This window comes from Cupressus sempervirens, chromosome 6 (genome assembly GCF_028749045.1).
Source record: "Cupressus sempervirens isolate cs-2001-9-10 chromosome 6, ASM2874904v1, whole genome shotgun sequence".
NCBI classification, from domain to species: domain Eukaryota; kingdom Viridiplantae; phylum Streptophyta; class Pinopsida; order Cupressales; family Cupressaceae; genus Cupressus; species Cupressus sempervirens.
Genome location: NC_143123.1, coordinates 564977822 through 564999758, shown reverse-complemented (window position 1 = coordinate 564999758; position 21937 = coordinate 564977822). Strand labels below are relative to the sequence as shown.

At 31.8% G+C, this 21937-nt stretch overlaps 1 pseudogene across 1 annotated transcript; it reads left to right on the top strand.

Moving 5' to 3' along the window:
• Positions 1-861: 861 nt before the first annotated feature.
• LOC149553524 (protein SHORT-ROOT pseudogene) lies at positions 862-3213 on the top strand (annotated as a pseudogene). The gene has a single exon (XR_016353082.1). The product of XR_016353082.1 is annotated as a protein SHORT-ROOT pseudogene (transcript).
• The last annotated feature ends 18724 nt before the right edge of the window (positions 3214-21937 follow it).

The window sequence follows — 21937 nt, the reverse complement described above, 5'->3', positions numbered from 1 at the left end:
ACCTTAGCTTTAAACTATGAATTGTTTCCACTATTTTTTTTCAAAATAGGATAATGAGCCTAGCCATTGATTTAATATAGATTATCTAGATGGAATTGAAAGTAGGAATCATCTGTATGCATGGAGTATTGAAGACAATGTCATGTTGATACTAAGGAGGATGCCTCTTTAGTGAGAAAAAATAAAAGCATTTAGAGCATTCCTATTAAAATAGTTCTCTAGTGATAGTTGCATAATTATGCAACATTAACTAAACTAAGAATTTGGATGTGTATTATATATTTTACTAGAGTAGATGAGGATGTCAATAGACCTCAACCTTAAATCTATGCATTGGCGACGTTTGGCCAATAGAAACATTAAAAAAATGGTCTATTAGACTCTAATAAGGAACAATCTAATTGTGTGGACTTAGTTAATAACACAACAACAATAGCACCACCAACCATTATACCATATCCTTATCACATTTAAATAACTACACAAGAACAATATCACCACCAATCTTTATATCATATGTTGTAAGCATCATTATTTTAACAAAAAAACAAAAACTTAAAATAATATTAATCTTACACAAATTGAATCCAATACATTTAAATAACTATTCTTATAGAAACTTTAACAACAACAACACTATCACCACCAATTATTATTATTATTATATCATATTTTTATGAACACTAACAATCTTTTAAAAAGCTGCAAAGAATAAAAATCCTACACAAACTCAAAACAAAATAACACAAGTACATACTCAAACTAAATAACACAAGTACATGTACATTACCACTACCAACCATTATATCATATTGTCAATACACTTCGATAGCTATTACACTTAGATACCTGCTACACTTAGATAGCTGCTCTTATATAAACCACAACAACGTCACCCACAACCAATCTATAATATACTCACAAACTACATTTTAGTTTTCAAGATTCCAAATTTGAAGGCTAGATTCATGTTTTGTCTCTTACAATTGGATCTCTCTTATGGACTCATATGAAGAACACATCTCCTTTTTGTTCTCATCTCTCTGCCCCATGCGCTTACATTCTGCCTTAAAGACCGCCCTTGTACTGTTGTCTGGAATATCCATTTCCATATAAAATGCACTCACTCTTCATTTAAGGAAAATATTCTACTCGGTAATGATTTCATGCCCATTAAACAACAATTTCTCTCTGAATTCAATATACATTACAATAAAATTCTGGTTTCCAGTTCCTCGAAACCCTACCACCCCAGGATTTTCACGGAATAAACAAAGCAGAAACAATTTGTCGGCAAGCAGAACTGGTCTTCGGTTTGGTCGAGATGCTGAGATAATTCCTGTGTCATCGATGTCTCCATTCTTTTTCTTATTCTTCCTGTAGCTCTTAACCCCAGTATAATATCAATATCTGCATTGGGTAGAGTGCGGCAATCATACGATCCATCGGTGCAAAGAAATCTATGAACCGGTCGATTCGGAGAAATAAAAAAATCAATCTTTTAAAGCGCGGTCTTGTTCATCTGGAATGGACGGATCGTTTGCGTGAAATTTGGGTTAATTTACGGGCAGAAGCAAGGAACCCTATGAATGGATTGAAGGTTGAGCTGAAAATCAAAGATGTCGTATAATTTTTATACCCAATCTAAAGACATGGAGGGCAATAAAGGGGAGCTGGAATTGCTTCCCCAGATTCGAACCCGGAACCGAAACATGTCGCATATTGATCCGGTGAACATGCTGAGCTCGATCGACACGGGGAATTTCGAACAGGGCGCGGGTTCGAACCCGGGACCTTGGGCTGCAAATTTGCTGCTGGACTGTGCAAAGGCTATAACGGAGAAGGAAATGGAGAAAGTACAACACTTGCTGTGGATGCTCAACGAATTGGCGTCGCCTTACGGAGACTGCGAACAGAGGGTTGCCGCGTATTTTCTACAGGCGCTTTTTTGTAAAATGACGGAAACAGGGCCGCGATGCCATAAGACTCTGTGTTCCGCCGTTGAGAAAAGTTGCTGCTTTAATTCCATGCGGAAAATGATACTGAAATTCCAGGAGGCCAGTCCATGGACGACATTCGGCCATGTTGCGGCAAATAGTGCGATTTTGGAGGCATTTGACGGAGAAAATAGTCTGCATATTGTCGACATGAGTACTACTCTGTGTACTCAGTGGCCCATGCTTTTGGAATCCCTTGCGACGAGGAACGAAGGAACTCCGAATCTCCGTCTGACGACGGTGATTCTTCGCGGGATGAGCAATTGCAATTCTGTAATGAAGGAAATCGGGCAGCGGATGGAGAAATTCGCGAGGCTCATGGGAGTCCCGTTCGAATTCAGCGTTGTTTATAAGGAGGAAGATGAGGAATTGGACTTGAAGAGAATCGAACTCAGGCCGGACGAAGTTCTTGCCGTAAATTGTGTTTATTCGCTTCAGAGGCTAAAGCATAAGGATTCTTTGCTCTCCGATCTCAGGAACATGAACCCTAAGATTGTGACGGTCGTGGAGGAGGAAGTCGATCTGGAGAGCGGGGATTTCTATGAGAGATTTTGTGAATGCCATCGGTTCTTCAGCCTTTATTCGGTGTCGCTGGAGGAGAGCTTCGGGCGGACGAGTAATGAGAGGCTTATGTTGGAGAGAGAGATGGGAAGAAGCCTTGTCAACATTCTGGCCTGCCCTGAAAACTGCGAACACAGGGAGAAGAGCGCGCAGTGGGCTGTCAGATTCGACGGGGCGGGATTCGAACCCTGGCCCTTCAGCGACGATGCCGTGGACGATGTCAGGGCGCTTCTCAAGAGATACAAGGAGGGCTGGGGTTTGAACCCTGTTAACTCTCAGGGGATCTTTTTGACATGGAAGGAACAGCCTGCCGTTTGGGCTTCTGCCTGGAAACCAAAATAGATTTTCTCCGGACTTTCCATGCCGCTTTCCGTGACGCCTCGTGGCCCGACGGATTCAAATTTCAAACCCTCAAATTACGATCTTTTGTAGTCCTTTTAACTGCTAGTATTTTTAGGTTTGAATTGCAGAATTGGAACTTCAAACCCTCAAATTGCAATCTTTTGTAGTCCTCTTTTACTGCTTTGAATTCTAGGTTAATTGCAGAATTTACAGCTCTTAAAAGCTTGGGAATTTCGCTAGTTCTTGGGCGGGCTTGTGTCTCAAAACAAATGAATTGAGGTCCGTAATTCTAAAATCACGGCTTTTGTGAAAACTGCGTGATCTCTTATTTAATCGACTTTTTTAGGATCGCACCGATAATCTCGACTGTAATTTTTTCTCTAAACGCTCATCTCGATTATGAATCTCTGTTAACCGTAAGCCAAAACTCAAAACATGCATTTTTTTCGAAATCTCCAAATCTTTGGAGGCTTTTTGAATGGTTATTAATGCCACTGCTGCATAAATCTTTTCTCTGTATAACACAAGGCTGATCGCTATAGCATTTTATTCTCCGTTCTGTTGACAAACGGGTGAATAATGTTGCCACAGGTAAAATCCTGAGGAGAATGGCACCTTTGTGGAATGATCGAGTTAAATTAATTTGTTCTTTGAATCATCAATCGTACCGTATGACACAGAAATCAACAACAAACATCGAAAATTATTCCAAAGAATATGGATGGCAGAGAATATCGAGTAGAATTACGCTGTAAGGAAAATAGATTGTCGACGTAAGCTTAGGAAAACGCTCCTGTAAATGTATGTACTCCGTTTCTCAACTAGCAATCGCACGCCGAAAAGTTGTGGAAGGTCAAAATTAGTCTTTTTTTTTTTTATACCCCTATATAAATTGACGACATCTCTATATATATGTATCTCAAAATAGATTTATGAAAATATGTATTTTTATTAATAGCTTTTAATATTGATAAGTAGGAGATATTTTCCATAGCAAGTCAAATTGTGATATTGCTATCTAGATTTAACTGTGTAGTTTTTGAGTCAAGCTCATTGACCCATATTTCATGAGTAGTGATTCACACATGAATCCATCTCTCATGAGAATAAATGGAACACTTAGCACTCAGTAGATCTAGGTGATGCTCACAGAGGTGAAGCACCGGGACTTCTCGAGAGGTCACCCATCCCAGTACTACTCCAACTCGAGCGTGCTTAACTACAAAGTTCCCTCCTTGGTTAAACCCACTCTACTTTCAAACCCATTTGCAAAACCTTCACCAAGTGTTGTGCCTTATAAACCATTCATTAGAAAGCCCCTTAAGCTCATCAATTGATAAGTAGGAGATATTTTCCACAACAAGTCAAATTGTGATATTGCTATCAGGATTTAACTGTGTAGTTTTTGAGTCAAGCTCATTGACCCATATATCATAAGTAGTGATTCGCATATGAATCAATCTCTCATGAGAATAAATGGAACACTTAGCACTCATTGGATTTAGGTGATGCTCATAGAGGTGAAGCAACGGGAATTCCCTAGAGGTCACCTGTCCTAGTACTACTCTAGCTTGAGCATGCTTAAATTATCTCCTAGTTATCAATTGATGTGATGAGCTTAAGGGGCTTTCTAATGAATGTTCATAAGGCACAACACTTGGTGAAGGTTTTGCAAATGGGGTTGCAAGCATAGTGTGTTTAACCATGGAGGAAACTTTGTAATTAAGCGCGCTCAAGTCGAAGTAGTACTAGGATGGGTGACCTATTGGGAAGTCCCAATGCTTCACCTCTGTGAGCATCACCTAGATCTAATGAGTGCTAAGTGTTCCATTTATTCTCATGAGAGATGGATTCATGCGTGAAGCACTACTCATGATATATGGGTCAATGAGTTTGACTCAAAAAATACACAATTAAATCCTCATAGCAATATCACAACTTTTAATATTATTATTAGTGTAAGAATGAATTGCGCTGTTGCAATAAGCAATTTTAAATAAAATAAAATAAATAAGCGTGTTTAATAGATTAATATAGTGGAAAAGTATTTTTCTATGGTAGTTGATTTTCCACTAACAAAGCCTCAAAAAAGCCTTGAGAATGAAGTGAGGAGCATTGATGGGGTCCAAGAGGGGACTAAGGAAAAATAACAATAAAAGTGCAAGGTTCAAATAGAGAAGGGTGGGAAAGTTGCAAAGCTATATTCTTACGAACATATTAGAATATTATTTTGGTTGGTTTATTTGTTATTGATTTATTATTTTTCTAAAAAATTATTTTTAATTTCTTTAATTATTTTTTCAATTTAAAAAATATATCCTTTCTTCTTTTCTTTATTTTATTTTATTTTATATCTCTATGTTATTTTATATTTATTCATTATTAATTTTTCTCTACTTTCTTTTAACTCTTTTCTCTTTATTTTCCCCTTTTATTGTTATTTCCCTCCAATTGTCTTTATTACTTTCCTATTTTCTTTTATCTTCTTTTTTATTATTTGTTTCTTTATTCTTATTTTTAATCTCATTTTTATTTATTTTTAGATTTTTTTTTTTGTTACTTTATTATCTCCCTATCTATATATGGGTTGCCTGCAATAGTTTGGTGTGCGCCACCCATATATAGATAGGGATAGGGAAAAGTGCCGTAGGCAATTTAGATTTTTTTTTTGTTACTTTATTATACTCCTTTGTATTCTTTTACTTTCCTTTCCTTTTAATCACCCTTTTTCTTTTGATTCATATGTTGTATGTATTTTTTAATATTTTGTATATTTATGTACTATATAAAGTAAGTTTTCATATGTCTCTACATTGAACATAATAAGGTAATTTCAATATTGCTTTCATTGATCTAACTATGTAGTTTTTGAGTCAAACTCATTGACCCATGTTTCATGAGTAGTGATTCAACATGAATCCATCTCTAACACTTAGCACTCATTGGATGTAGGTTGTGCTCACAAAGTTGAAGCACTAGAACTTCTAGGAAGGTCACCTATCCCAGTACTACTCTAGCTTGAGTGTGCTTAACTATGGAGTTTCCTCCATGGTTAAACCCACTCTACTTGCAGCCTCATTTGCAAAACCTTCACCAAGTGTTGTGCCTTATGAATCATTCAATAGAAAGTCACTTAAGCTCACCAATTGATAAGTAGGAGATAATTTCCACAGCATTGTGATATTACTATTAGGATCTTATTGTGTGATTTTTAAGTCAAACTCATTGACCCATGTTTCATGACTAGTGATTCAACATGAATCCATTTCTCATGAGAATAAATGGAACACTTAGCACTCATTGGATCTAGGTGATTCTCATAGAGGTGAAGCATCGTTACTTTTCGAGAGGTCACCCATCCTAGTACTACCCGACTTGAGCATGCTTAACTATGGAGTTTCCTCCATGGTTAAACTCACTCTTCTTGCAACCCCATTGCAAAACCTTAGCCAAGTGTTGTGCCTTAATAACATTCATTAGAAATCCCTTTAAGCTCATCACATCAATTGATAAGTAGGAGATAATTTCCACTCCAACGTGCGATGATGATGACGATCGAGAATCAACTACCCTTGACAGAGTGGTGGGTATGGTATGCAGGTCTCCGGTAGGTAAGCCACAGGTATTGTTCATCGAAGAAAGCATCCCCTGGCTCTACTATGAGTAGGATCCTAACCTCAGCACTATAGCCGACATTCACTATCGTTACTACCGATCGCCTCAAGGTTTACTCCAATTTCAGTACAATGAACTTCAATGGTCTAGTAAATTGAGGCTGTGTGCGATCAAGTGGAGAACCCTCATGAGAGACTACCTCGCTGCAAAGCTTCACTGAAATGGCGAAGCCCATCTGACCACTGTCGTGTAGTTGAGTGGGTCAACAAAGATGGGCATCATGATCTCCTTCACAATGACACCATGATGGAAGACTATAAAAGTGCATTTTATTTCTTTCATTGATGTAAAGAGGTTAGCTACAATGGACAGTAAATATTTCTCTAATGGTAGTCATTTACCTTTCTGTCTATTACAATCGTCGATGGACATATTTAGCTCCTCCTCCTCATATAGGGAACACCTTCGGCGTAAAAATAAAAATAACTAGCAATTGTGTAATAGGTACGTTGGAATTTGTCATTAACTATTCAATATATTTCTAATATTTTGTTATAATTTTTTTGTTTAAAATATTTATTAGTAGTAATTTGAAGGAATATTATAATAGCTATATCTAATCTGACACATAAAGTGACATGAGCCCATATGTTTAATATGTTCTACAACTAGCAATTGCACCCAATCACAAAGAGTTATTAAATGTAAATTAAAAGGAAAACATTAGTAGTTCGTAGGCCATTTAATTAATGTTGTTAATATTTAGGTTCGATAATATCTCCTACTAATCAATTGTTGCGCTTAAGGGGCTTTCTAATAAATGGTTCATAAGACACAATACTATGTGCATCGCCCAATTCCAATTAATGTTGTGTTCCATTTATTCTTAATGGATAAAAGAATGGTTCAATGAATTTGACTTAAAAAAACTACATAGTTAAATCTTGTTAGTGATATCACAATACGAAAACAACCTAAAACTACTATGATTTAATTATATAATATTTTCCAAATGTATTGGAAAATGAAAAGGGTAAATATCTATGGTTGAAGGACTCAAGGACTCAAAATTCTAACCCTAACTACAATCATAATACAAACCATTATCATAGATTACCATAATTTAAATTAAGAATATATGATAGTTCAATTTCTACAACATAATATTAGTTCTTCCGCAAATAAGATGCATCATTGTATTAACTTTATTTATCGAACTATATTATACAGCAAATATATGATATTTAATGTAGTATAATTTTATTTATCTATAATTTAATAGATAACTATATGCAATGCATATATGATTGATTACTAGGTACCTATATCAATGCGTATGTTATTGAAAATAGAATTAAGAAAAAATGGTGATAACAGATAACAAAAGTATTTTATTAATCTGACTCACACATAAAACTGATTACATGGTCTCTATAAATAGAAGACTTCCATCAACAAAAGAAGGGTCTAGATCCCATACATGGATTATGTAGTGTGACAACACTCAAGTAAACTTTCCACGTGTTTAATGATTTAGTCTATCATGCATGCACTTGTAGAAGTGTTGTGAAGTTAACTAAAGTTTCAATTGCAATAGTAGAATTGGTCTATTCCACCAATACTAACTATAATATATACATATAAGTATAATATTAGTTTGAATTCAAAAGAAAAGTGTAACATTAGTTTGAATTGAAAATAATTCGAACAATACAAAAGATTAAAATTTGGAGGTACGATTAGTTATTCAGTTGTACAAATTTTCCTATGAGAAATTTAAAATGAAAGTAAAAGAACATGGAAAAATATGTATGATATTGACGTCCACTACACAAAAATTGTGTCACCAACTTGACTTGCTAGTTGTAATTAAATTACTATGTTGATCTTATATATGTGTTTTGAATAGGCCATCCCTGAGAAGCTGTGGAATGAGATAATGAGGAGAATAAAAGGAGACCATTTTACAAAAAGCCAAAATTTGAGATTCATAAACAACAATGAAATCCTAGAAAATAAGCATACAAAACCCAATGAAGGGGTTCAATTCCAAATTATCACCTCACAGAGTGTTGACCTTGATTCTCACTACAAAGAAAAACAAAATCTTGTGAAACACAAACAAGGGAGAGTGAGGGGTGATAATTATCATGGAATTCAGCTATTGTTTTATGTCATGGTCATCCAATATAAAGATTACTCAACTTAGTTACAGTGAGAACCATTGGAATTATATTAAAAAATATTGTTACAAAAGCTTGCTTTGTTGACTTGGAGTGGTAAATTATTATCATCATTGCATTATCCATGTGGCCCCATATTCAACACTTCCTTGCAAACTTTCTCTTACTCTGTTCTATTTTTCAAGGAAATAATTTGACAAGTTTAGTTTCTTTCCTTAAAATGAATGACAATATTAGGGCCACAAAGAGTACCCCTCGTGGTGGCTAAATGGATAAGGTCCCATTTTGTAGATGTAGTAGATCGTTATTATATGTTTTGACCATATTGAGTGGATATGAAAGTTGGAAAGTTACCAACCATATTGCAAGCACTCAAGTATAGGTAATAAAGCTAAAATTTGGGGATCCAAGATTGATCTTCAACTATTACTCTCAAGAAATTTTGAGAAAGACTTAAGTAATACAATTCTATCAAATTTTTTAGTTAAGAGAGTAAGAAAGTTCCATGCAAAGAGTTATTTGAGAGACCAAGCAGTTGTAAAGATGAAAGATGACCAAAATTAGATGGCAAGCTTCCATTTAATTGGTTTGACCCGAGCTGAAGAAATGTAAGCTTTGATAGTCAACCTAGAGAGGTCCATGGAATATTGCTTCTTAGTGAGTTTCTGTAGAGACCCAACTCTTGAAGTTGTTCAAGATTTCCAAAATAATTTAGAAGATTTCCTGTAATATTATTACCTTCAAGATATAGCCAAGTTAATGAGAACATATTCCCCATAGAATCTAGAAGACTACCTTCAATATGGTTATGAGAAAGATCTAAGGTGGTCAATAGGGACATATTAAAATACTATAAGAAATAATACCAAATATATTATACATCATATACATTGTAAGACATTGAGCACTAGGGCTTAACAAAAATAGGTTTCTAACAAAGCGTAATAGGGCTAGGGTTATAACTGGTTAGATATGACACACAACCAATAGGCTAGAAAATAAAATAAAATAATGGAATAAAAAAAGATAAATAAATTAGTAAAAAATATAAAATCCAATTATAATACTTGAAAGTTTGGAGCAAATGTTTTATCTTGATACTTAGAAACAAGCTTAATTTTATTTTGACCAAAAAATTATTGATAGAACCTCCTATGAATGTGAAATGTTTGTCAGATGTATCGTGATTAAATCGTAGAAGAAGAAGGAATAAGCAGACCATTTGGTCTCATGTATCTCAATTAAAAATCTCAAGATGAACGAATCAATGATACAAATTGGGGATTTTGGGGTAAAAGCACAAACCTATGTCACCTTTTATAAAGGAAAAGTGATATCATAATTTAAACTCTTCAACTTTAATGACATAAAAGTGGCATTTGTGTTTAGAATTTGAAGCTAATGTAACCTAATGAAATGTGTAAAATTGGATGAGTTTATGTCTGTAATTTTTTTTTTTAAAATTGAGTGAAATTTTTATTTATTTTACAAATTTTAAAGTCTATTTTTTAATTTTTTAAAAATGCTAAAAATATAGAGCTTTTTTTCTGTCAAACAAATATATGCAAATGTTCATATTTTGGTATGATTTTGGAATATGTTAGAGTTGACATGTATACCTAGTGTACCAAAAAAGAAAAATTGAAATTTGGCTAATATTTTTCAAGTTATAACTAGTCAAAGTCAAAGTTATAAAAAATTGACAATTTTTTTCTTCTGTCAAATTTTTTCTATCAAATCTACATATTTTTAAAAAAAAATTACATATTCTTGAAGAAGACTCTCTCTCTAGTGCAACATTAAAAAATAATAATTTTTGAACATGATTTACTATTTTTTTCTTATTTTTGAATAGAAATCTTCCTGAATCTTAAAATACCTACTTGTAATATTTTCAAATTATAACATATTATCCATAATCAAAATAATAAAAAATTTATATGATCATAATCATGACTCTGAAACCTACAAAAGTATATTTTTAGTTTTTAAAAAAACTTCAATTTAGTAGGTCAAATTGGCCTTCAAAGTGAGATGTTTATAGAAGTTCTTATTTTTGCTTTGTGTGGCTGCCACTTAGGATGCCACATAGGTGGTTACAGCTAGAATAATTTCGGCCATAACCATTTCGGCTGGACATGTTCTGGTCGAAACCCCTGTCGGCCGATTAAACTACAAGCGGTTAATGTCACTGTCTGATATAAAATAAAGTTTATTTTTCTTTTTAAAAAAAAATAAATATACAGAACAAAAAAAATTGGAAGAGGATTTTCGGAAGACAACTAATTTTGAAGCAATTTTCAACAATTATTCTGCAGATTTAATCATGATTGCAAAGGATCGAATATTTTTAAGGTGTTTTTTCCCGTCTACTTTTTTTTTATTTTTATGTATTCTATATTGAAGCATTAGTTGATATTTAGTGAAATCTAAATTTATTTATTTTTGTTTCTATAGATTAAAGCATTCAATGGGCAGTAAAAGGAAAAGATCAAGGAAATATGATAGAATAAGAGATGAAAAAATGAAAGGTCATACAAAACATAATCAAAACCAACCTACTGAAATTCCTAAACAAGATGAGATTCATGAAGAAAATGAAAGTAATGAAGAGGAAGGAATTGGTAGTTCTACTGATAGAGACAAATTAGAAGGCATAAAAAAATTGATGGATTTAAATGAGGAACTACTTTTAAACCAAATTCCATCTAAAGATATGATAAATGATAATACTATCAGAAAGCATTGTCAAAACATGTGGGATGAATATTTCAAGGATAAAAATATATTTAGATAGGCACAATTATTTGTCAAGTTATTTAAGAGAAAAGATATGAGACCTATTTTGGAGTTGTCGGGTGTTGATAATAGGAAAATCCATGTGCATAATATTAATAAAACAATAGTTGAAAACTTGCAAAATGCTTATAACAAAATTGACAACACAACTCAAGGAGGTGATTTTAGTAATGCACATAGAGCATTGATGACTACTATATATAGTAGAAAATTGACACATAGAAAATAGGTACATGCAATTTCTAATTTACTACATATACCTAGAAGAACTATCCAGAGATACATCAAGAGGAGAAATATGCTAGATGATAACATTGAGAATAACTGGGTGAATATTTGTAGAGTTCCTCGAAAAGGAAAAATTTCTAAAGATGTAAAAAGACAAGTTATTGAATTTTGGACCACACATTCTCGTGTTTCTTCCAACAGGCGTGACACTATACAAATTAAAGATCAAGAGACAGGGGCCAAAATTGAACATCCAAAACATTTCATAGATATAACTCAAAGTGAATTATTTCAAACATTCAAACAAGAATTTTCAAATGTCAAAATATGTTAGAGGATGTTTGAGAGTTTACGTCCTTCCTTTGTATGCATGAATAAGATGCGTGAAACTTGTTTTTGTCGAAATCATGTTGAATTTGGTCTATACTTGCAATCATATAAAAAATTTATGGTAGTACTTGATCCTTATTTGGTCATCCCTAGTAGTACAACACAATTTGTGAGGTCCATATTATGTTATAAATTAGAAGATTCAAATGAATTCAAAGTGCAATGCATCAAAAATTAGTGTGAAGATTGTGGAGATTTATGCAAATTTTCTAAAATTATGCAAGTTGAGAATATTAATGAATCCACACTAGTTTCATGAATGAGATATGAACATGAGACATGCCAAAATAAAACAGGAGATGAATCCAGAAAAGTTGTATTTAAGGAGAGTGAATTGCATTATGATGAGTTCATGATCAAGTTTCATCCATTGATATATCCACATATCCAACATTGTCATGGTGCACGATGGCAAGCTAAAAAGTTTCATGATTCCAAAAATTGTTTTCCACTTGGTTGTATACTTCCAGTTGTAAATTTTTTTGAGAATTATACATTGGCACCTCAAATAGAGCTTCAAGGGAAATGTTATCATTCTGAACAAGTTGCAATATTTGTGCAAGTGACCTATAGACATGCACAATTTGAGGTGGATTGGATAAAAAGGTTGATGAAAATGAATGCATCATCATCAAAGAGGTTCATTTCTATATTAGTGATGATAGAGTTCATGATAGGAAGTATGTGGCTCATTGTTTTGCAATGTTCACTGAAGATATCAGAAATCATGGAATAAATGTTTCAGAGCACTAGATTTAGTCTGATGGATGTGCAGGTTAGTATACATGAACTTACATATTTATTTAACTTTATTTTAACTTATATTTATTTTGACATGTCTATTTCGATTTGATACATGTACATGGATAATTGTAGATACTTATCATGTTTCATATTCATAGGACAATTCAAATCTGCAAAAGCATTTAATTGGTTAGCAATGCAACATGCTAGAACCAATGTTAGATTTTTATGGAATTTCTTTGAAAACGGACATGGAAAAGGGGAACATGATGGAGTAAGAGCATGTATAAAACGTGTGCTTCAACAACATGAACTTGCAAGTAAATATATGCATTTTTAATGTGCATGTTTAATACTAGTACCATACATTTTAAATTATATATATATGCATATTGTATGTACATACAGGGAATAGGATAGAGAGTACAAATCAAATTGTTGAATGGTGCAAAGTTCATTTTGCTACTTGAGATACTGTATACAATAAGCATTACTTTTGGGAGGTGAAAGGTGAACTAAGTTATATTTATTTTTAATGTATTTTTCAAATCAAGTTGAGTTTTTAATTAAATATTTATTTTGAAATATGACAATTATTTTTTGTATTTGTAACAAATATAGATCGATCTAATCCTTACAATTGTCAAACGATTCCTATTATTAGAAGTTTACATCAAGTGATGACTACAGGAAACCATAAACCTCTAGCAATTAAAGCAAGAGAGAAAACATGTTTTTGTGATGACTGCATTAAGGACAATCTAGTGAGTGCATGTGAAAATATTATGAATGGATATGTTTCACATTGGAATTTGAAGGAGATAGTTAGAAAGACTCCTTTTGAAGATGTTGACATTGACATTGACATTCATGATCTTGTATATTCAACTAATTATGAGCTCATTTCTGATTTAGTTATGGCATGTTTGTGTACACACACACACACACACACACACACACACACACACACACACACATGTATATTCATTTTAAAATTAATTTATATTAATTTATATTTTTATATACATGCAGGAGATATTTTTGCAGTTCAAACCTTACCAAATAATGCGAAAAATGTGGACTATTATCTTTTAAGATGCACAAAAGCAAAACACAAGTTGCTAGAAGGAACTATAGATGCTGATCAATAGTCATATCCAATTGGATCAGTTGTTATTGAAGGAACATATTATCAACAAACAAGGGTAACTAATAGTGGTATTGAATTTATTGAATACAAGCCTGGAGGAAAGGTTTTACATTACAGTAACCATGTTATAGCAACCAAATTACAATTTGAAACAATACGAAGAAGAGGATGTCAAGGAAATCAAAAGTTGAAACTACCTATTGAAGAACATGAAAAACTTCTAGAGATATTAAAAACTAGAGAGGATCCTAACAATACATTGTTTGTGGAGCTCTAGTTTACCTATGTACTTATTGTGGAGCTCTAGTTCAGCTATGTCTATATAGCTCTTATACTTTCATAGTTAATGTTCTAATAGGTGGTACTTATTGTACCACCTTTAGCTCTTAGAACATCCCCTTAGTACCACCTTTTACCTGAGCTCTCCTTAAGAAAAACCCTTTAGTATTTTTATGTATTTATGTGTACATTGTTTATGTTTTCTTACATATGATTGTTAATGTTGTTATGTATTTATGTACATATAATCTTTATATGTTCTTATATGATGCAAATTCTTTATGTTTGTATATAATCATTATATTCTTGTATGTATTAACTTTTATTAATTAAATGTTGTAACATGCATTCTTTCTAGGTCATACTCTTTATATGTTCTTACATGTATATGTTATATTCTATGTTACATATTACATGTTATATTTTATTAATTAAATGTTGTTAATTATAGTTAATTAAGACATGTCATTAAATATAGTTAGTTATGCTTAGATTAAGACATGTCATTAAATATAGTTAATTATAGTTAATTAAGGCATGTCATTAAATATAGTTGATTATACTTAGATTAAATATAGTTAATTAAGACATGTCATTAAATATAGTTAATTATACTTAGATTAAGGCATAAAAAACAATAACATATACATAAACATGAATATTGAAAACATATACCATGTATTAACTTTTATTAATTAAATGTTGTAACATGCATTATTTAGGTGATAGTCTTTATATGTTCTTATGTACATGTATATGTTATATTCTTACTTATGCATTAATCTAGACATTCTTATAACATATTAATTTTAGGATCTCCCCTTAAGTCATGTCATTAAATATAGTTAATTATATACTTAGATTTTAAGGCATTAAAAACAATAACATATACATTTAAACATGATTATTGAAAACATACATGTCTACATTTAACAAGAACATATTTACATACATCTATGAAATAAAATATACATTAATATACATTCTTATGTATAATTTAGGATCTCCCCTTAAGACATGTCATTAAATATAGTTAAATTACACTTAGATTAAGGCATTAAGATGAATAACATATACATAAACATGAATAACACATACATAAACATAAAAGATTAATACATTAAAAGATCAATAAGATACATGTATACATTAAAAGATCAATAACATACATGTACATATGTCTGGAGAATAATGTACCCATATCAAATGTATAAAAATATCATGTATCAAATGTCTGGAAATAACATATATAAAGTTCATCAAAATAGATCCATATAAACATGTATCTAGAAATAACATATATAAAACATCAAAGTGTCCATGATATAAACATATACCTGGAAATAACATATAAAACATCAAAGTCTCCATATAAACATGTATATGAAGATAACATATAAAACATCAAAGTGTCCATATAAACATGTATCTAGAAATAACATATAAAACATCAAAGTGTCCATATAAACATGTATAGATTTGGAAATAACATATGTGTAATAAAATAAAAGGTCATGATGATAATTAGCTACATCCCCCTCCTGATCTTGGCTATCTCCAAAAGGGTCTATCAGCTGCATCTGAACCCTGTGTCAAATGATAGTGGACCATTTAGTTATGTACAAAAAGATTATATCAAGATACATGTCTATAAATCAAATATATTTATTTAAATTGTAACATACCTAAGACTCAAGACGTGTAGGATTTGTCGATGTCTGCAGATCAGCAAAACGTAACATACTATCACTCAGACCCTATAACACACACACACACACACACACACACACACACACACACACACACACACATACACACACACACACACACACACACACACACACACACACACACACACAAAGATATATATATATATATATATAAACACACACACACACACACACACACACACACACACACACACACACACATATATATATATATATATAAACATATAGACATATTATTTACCATAATTAAAATAAATTTAAACATATAGAGATATTTACCTTAGCAATTTGTAATGCTCTGTTGATCTAACTAATATCTGATTCATGCAATGAAAAAACACTTTTAGTGTCCAAGTCAATAGTGCAGCCCTGATCTAAAAGTATGGAGTCAAATAGACTAGGTTGTCTAGTAGTGACATCTTGAGTAGGGGGGGTGTTTTAGGGTCCTCAATAGTTGGGGCTGGTATTGTAACCTGGGCTTGTGTAGTAGTGTGAGTAGTAGAAGGTGCAAGAATGTCCTCCTACCTCTATGAACTAGGCTCTGATCCTGCTATACATGGAAAAATATGACTAATCTGAGAGGGGGTGTCACGAAGTAGAATCCCTATGACTGTAGATAATGCTCAAGATGCATCTAAAAGATCATATGCTAAATATGATCCCAAATGCCACAATACATCCACCTCTGAGACTACAGAAACCTCTAGTGGAGAAGGTATGTCTACTACATAATCATCATCAATAGGTGTGCTAGATGATGCAGCTATGGGAATGGTACCTCAAGAGCATAGCATATATCTACCAAACTATTTAGAAGAAATCTCGCACAATTGTGTGGCAACAGTGGTGATGCTCGACTAAATTTGTGTCCTGATTGTGTCATCAGGAACACTTTGCCCTGCAACAACCATCTGTGGACCTCTTGGCATAACCAAAAGGTTTGGACCCACCATTTCCCATTTGTTAATGACATAGGAGTGTCTACGAGTCTAAATCTATTTGAAAGTCTCCCCAAACCCTGCCCAACATGCCCTAGATAATCTGTGCAGTCAACATCATAGTGTAAATGAAATTATGCAATTAATTATTTACAAAAATAGAGAGGGAACTCATCCTTCTATGGCCATCTATGATGAGTGGCCAACCAAAAAGGATACATGAATGGTGTGACAAGCTGATCAATACACTTTGTCACAGAGTATCCTCTAAGTCTGCGATGATCTCTATAAAATGGAAACATGGTTTTCACAATGGTGGTGGAAACCTTAGTGTCAATCTGTGTGTACTTCATAATGCCAATGACACTATGAGATAGAGAAGAATAAAATGTCTCAATGCTCATATCATAAAAAGGGTTGTATGATTCAATGGTCTGAATCATATGAAACAACTCCTCTTGCATCATTTTGATCTTCTCCCTATTAGGGAGGGTGGTAGAAGAGGAAAGCGAGATGTCCAAAACCTATATAGCACAAGATAATCTCGCAATTGTATCTTTGAATAATTTCTCTCTATCCTAAGTGGAGGAGGTTGATCTGCGTGCTATACTAGACTTAGTACTCTAACCCCCTTTGTGGACACTAGCATCCGCTAAGGATGCAAGACCATGATCCCTAGAACCAGATGCCATAATGTATATATGTATATAAATACAAGGATATGAATGTGAAGCTACAAGATTGATGAATATCTAGAGATCTACACATGCATATATATAAAAATATACACATACAAGTGTATAAATTAAAATAATTAAAAGTTAAATTTAATTTGAAACACATGTACATATAAATACACAACATTAAATGTATGGTTTTATTCAATCATGTAACATGTATGTATTTTTAAACAAATTATCTTAGAGACCATATCTAATGTATTGTAATGTGCTCATGCAAATGTGAAAAATAAATATTTGTACATGTACATACATATATGCGATAAAAAAAATAAAATTTCTTGATTAAATTATAACTAAGTGTACACATGTATATGCAATAAAAAAATAAAATTCTTGACGAAATTCTAGATTTTGATGTAAATGCTTTGATGATTATGGGGAGTGTAGATGAGAGTTCTAGGGCATAGGGATAGAAAAATTACTAAACTAAAAAAATAAATTAATGGATATATTTATTTTCATAATTGTGAATTTAGTGCAATTTAATTTATAGTTCAATCTAATTAATATGGGTCAAAATACCTACAAATGTATCATAAGAGGTCCTTATGTGTCATATGGTAATGTAAGAATCATTATTACCTAATAAGACCTATTATATCCTAATAATACATATTAAGACTTATTAGAACCTATAAAAAATATTATGACCTATTAGGACTCTTATGTCCCCTTAAGACACACATGTATGGATAACGTACCTAAAAATGTATCATAAGTGATCTTAATGTGTTGTTTGGTAATGTAAGACTCATTAGTACCTAACAATACCTATTATGTGCTAGTAAACAAATCAATACCTATTAGAACCTAGAATAGACATAATGACCTAGAAGGACTCCCTAGGTCCCCTTAACATATATATGGATAAAAATACCTAGAAATGTATCATAAGAGGTCCTTATGTGTCATTTGGTAATGTAAGAATCATTATTACCGAATGAGACCTATTATATCCTAATAATACATATTAAGACTTATTAGAACCTATAAAAAATATTATGACCTATTAGGACTCCTATGTCCCCTTAAGACACACATGTATGGATAATGTACCTAAAAATGTATCATAAGTGATCTTAATGTGTTGTTTGGTAATGTAAGACTCATTATTACCTAAAAATACCTATTATGTCCTAGTAAACTTATCAATACCTATTAGAACCTATATAACAGACATAATGACCTAGTAGGATTCCCTTGGTCCCCTTAACATATATATGGGTAAAAATACCTACAAATGTATCATAAGAGGTCCTTATGTGTTAGTTGGTAATGTAAGAATCATTATTACCTAATAAGACCTATTATATCCTAATAATACATATTAAGACTTATTAGAACCTATAAATAATAATTATGACCTATTAGGACTCCTATGTCCCCTTAAGACACGTGCATGTATGGATAACATACCGAAAAATGTATCATAAGTGATCTTAATGTGTTGTTTGGTAATGTAAGACTCATTATTACCTAAAAATACCTATTATGTGCTAGTAAACATATCAATACCTATTAGAACCTATAACAAACATAATGACCTAGTACCTTACTCCCTAGGCCCCCTTAACATATATATGGGTAAAAATACCTACAAATGTATCATAACAGGTCCTTATGTGTCATTTGGTAATGTAAGAATCATTATTACCTAATAAGACCTATTATATACTAATAATACATATTAAGACTTATTAAAACCTATAAAAAATATTATGACTTATTAGGACTCCTATGTCCCCTTAAGACATGTGCATGTATGGATAACGTACCCAAAAATGTATCATAAATGATCTTAATGTGTTTTTTGGTAATGTAAGACTCATTATTACCTAGCAATACCTATTATGTTCTAGTAACCATATCAATACCTATTCGAACCTATAACAGACATAATGACCTAGTAGGACTCCCTAGGTCCCCTTAACATATATATGGATAAAAATACCTACAAATGTATCATAAGAGGTCCTTATATGTCATTTGGTAATGTAAGAATCATTATTACCTAATAAGACCTATTATATCCTAATAATACATATTAAGACTTATTAGAACCTATAAAAAATATTATGAACTATTAGGACTCCTATGTCCCCTTAAGACACACATGTATGGATAACGTAACTAAAAATGTATCATAAGTGATCTTAATGTGCTGTTTGGAAATGTAAGACTCATTATTACCTAATAATACCTATTATGTTCTAGTAAACATATCAATACCTATTAGAACCTATAATAGACATAATGACCTAGTAGGACTCCCTAGGTCCCCTTAACATATATATGGGTAAAAATACCTACAAATGTATCATAACAGGTCCTTATGTGTCATTTGGTAATGTAAGAATCATTATTACCTAATAAGACCTAGTATATCCTAATAATACATATTAAGACTTATTAGAACCTATAAAAAATATTATGACCTATTAGGATGAATATGTCCCCTTAAGATGTACACATGTATAGATAACATACCTAAAAATGTATCATAAGTGATATTAATATGTTGTTTGTTAATGTAAGACTCATTATTACCTAAAAATACCTATTATGTGCTAGTAAACATATCAATACCTATTAGAACCTACAATAGACATAATGACCTAGTAGGGCTCCCTAGGTCCCCTTAACATATATATGGATAAAAATACCTACAAATGTATCATAAGAGGTCCTTATGTGTCATTTGGTAATGCAATCTAATCATTATTACTTAATAAGTGGCTCATAGCAATAAGTTCAAAAATTTCTTAATTAGTGCCAACATATTGGGACAATGGGTTTAAAAAGTAGCAAATCCAAATGAGCACACAAGAACACCATAAGAAACTTGTATAGGTAGCTTGAATTCTATCTAACTTTATAATTAGATCGACAACTAAATTGCATGAGTAGATTAGAATATTAAGTCCTTAAACACTTTGTAAGTGATATGTCATGTAGACTACACTATTGAATCCTCAAGCACTCTATTATGACTTGTGTAAGTGGTTTATTAGAAAGAAATCCTTAGAGTTCTTTTGAGTGAGTTGTTTAAGCGACGTTACTCCATACACTTACCACTCTTGTTTCAACATCCTTATAGTTAGGTAACATTTAAAAGATCATTTTTTAAATATCCCCTTTTGAATATTTCATTACAATCTCACCTTATAGATTATTACATTGTCTATTGGCACATATCTTACCTTATTTTGTATTCTTCATTGATTTGTGTTCTTGAAGTTGGTTGATTCTCCATAGTTTTATCTTTATCAACCTATTATGTTTGGGGCATGTTTGTGTGTGTGTGCACATGTGTCGATCTTGTTATATGCTTTATTATTTAACCATAATAATATTAAGCATAAATATATAGTTAAATGACTTTATTCAAAGGCATCATTGTATTCCTTTCACACTTGTCTTTCTTGTTGTCTAACTCATATTAGTAAAAGTTTTTGGGATATTGTTACTATGAATTAAATTGTAAATTAAAATAGATGTTTTTTAATTGAGTGAGTTTTACATCAAAATATTTATTGTTTTACTAATATGGTGCCTGATTAATTATATTAATCTTATGTGCTATAAGATCAAACTAGTTGTTAAAATGAACATCGTGAATATCTAAGTGTGGTTCATTCGGTTAGTAAAGTGCCTATGTTATGGTTAGAATGTGGTATAGGTTATGATTGTAGTTGATATAGGGTTATGTTAGAAGGTGTATTTAATGTCAAAATTAATTTTACCATAAGAGATTACTATTTCACTTAGATCCATTAGGTTATGTTAGAAACTAGACAATGTGCCCTAAAGTCTTTCTACATTTTTAACTAATGTTTTTCTACATTCTTACCTAATATTGTTCTACATTTTTTAACTAATTTTTTTTACATTTTTGCCTAATGTTTTTCTATATTTTTACCTAATATTTTTCTACACTTTTAACTAATGTTTTTCTACATTTTTACCTAGTGTTTGACTACATTCTTGCTTATGTTTTAAATAATTTACTAACAAATTAATTTAAGTACCATTCTAAAAAAATTTAAAACAATTTAATTAATTTAATTTCTCACATATTAATTAATTAAAACAATTTAAATATATTAAAAAATTAACAATTCTAAATATTTCACTCATAAAATAGGTAAAAAACAATTAATTTAAGTACTATTAACATTTACTAATCAAAAAATACATTAAAAAAATTTAAAAATGAAAAAAAAACCACTAACCTATTA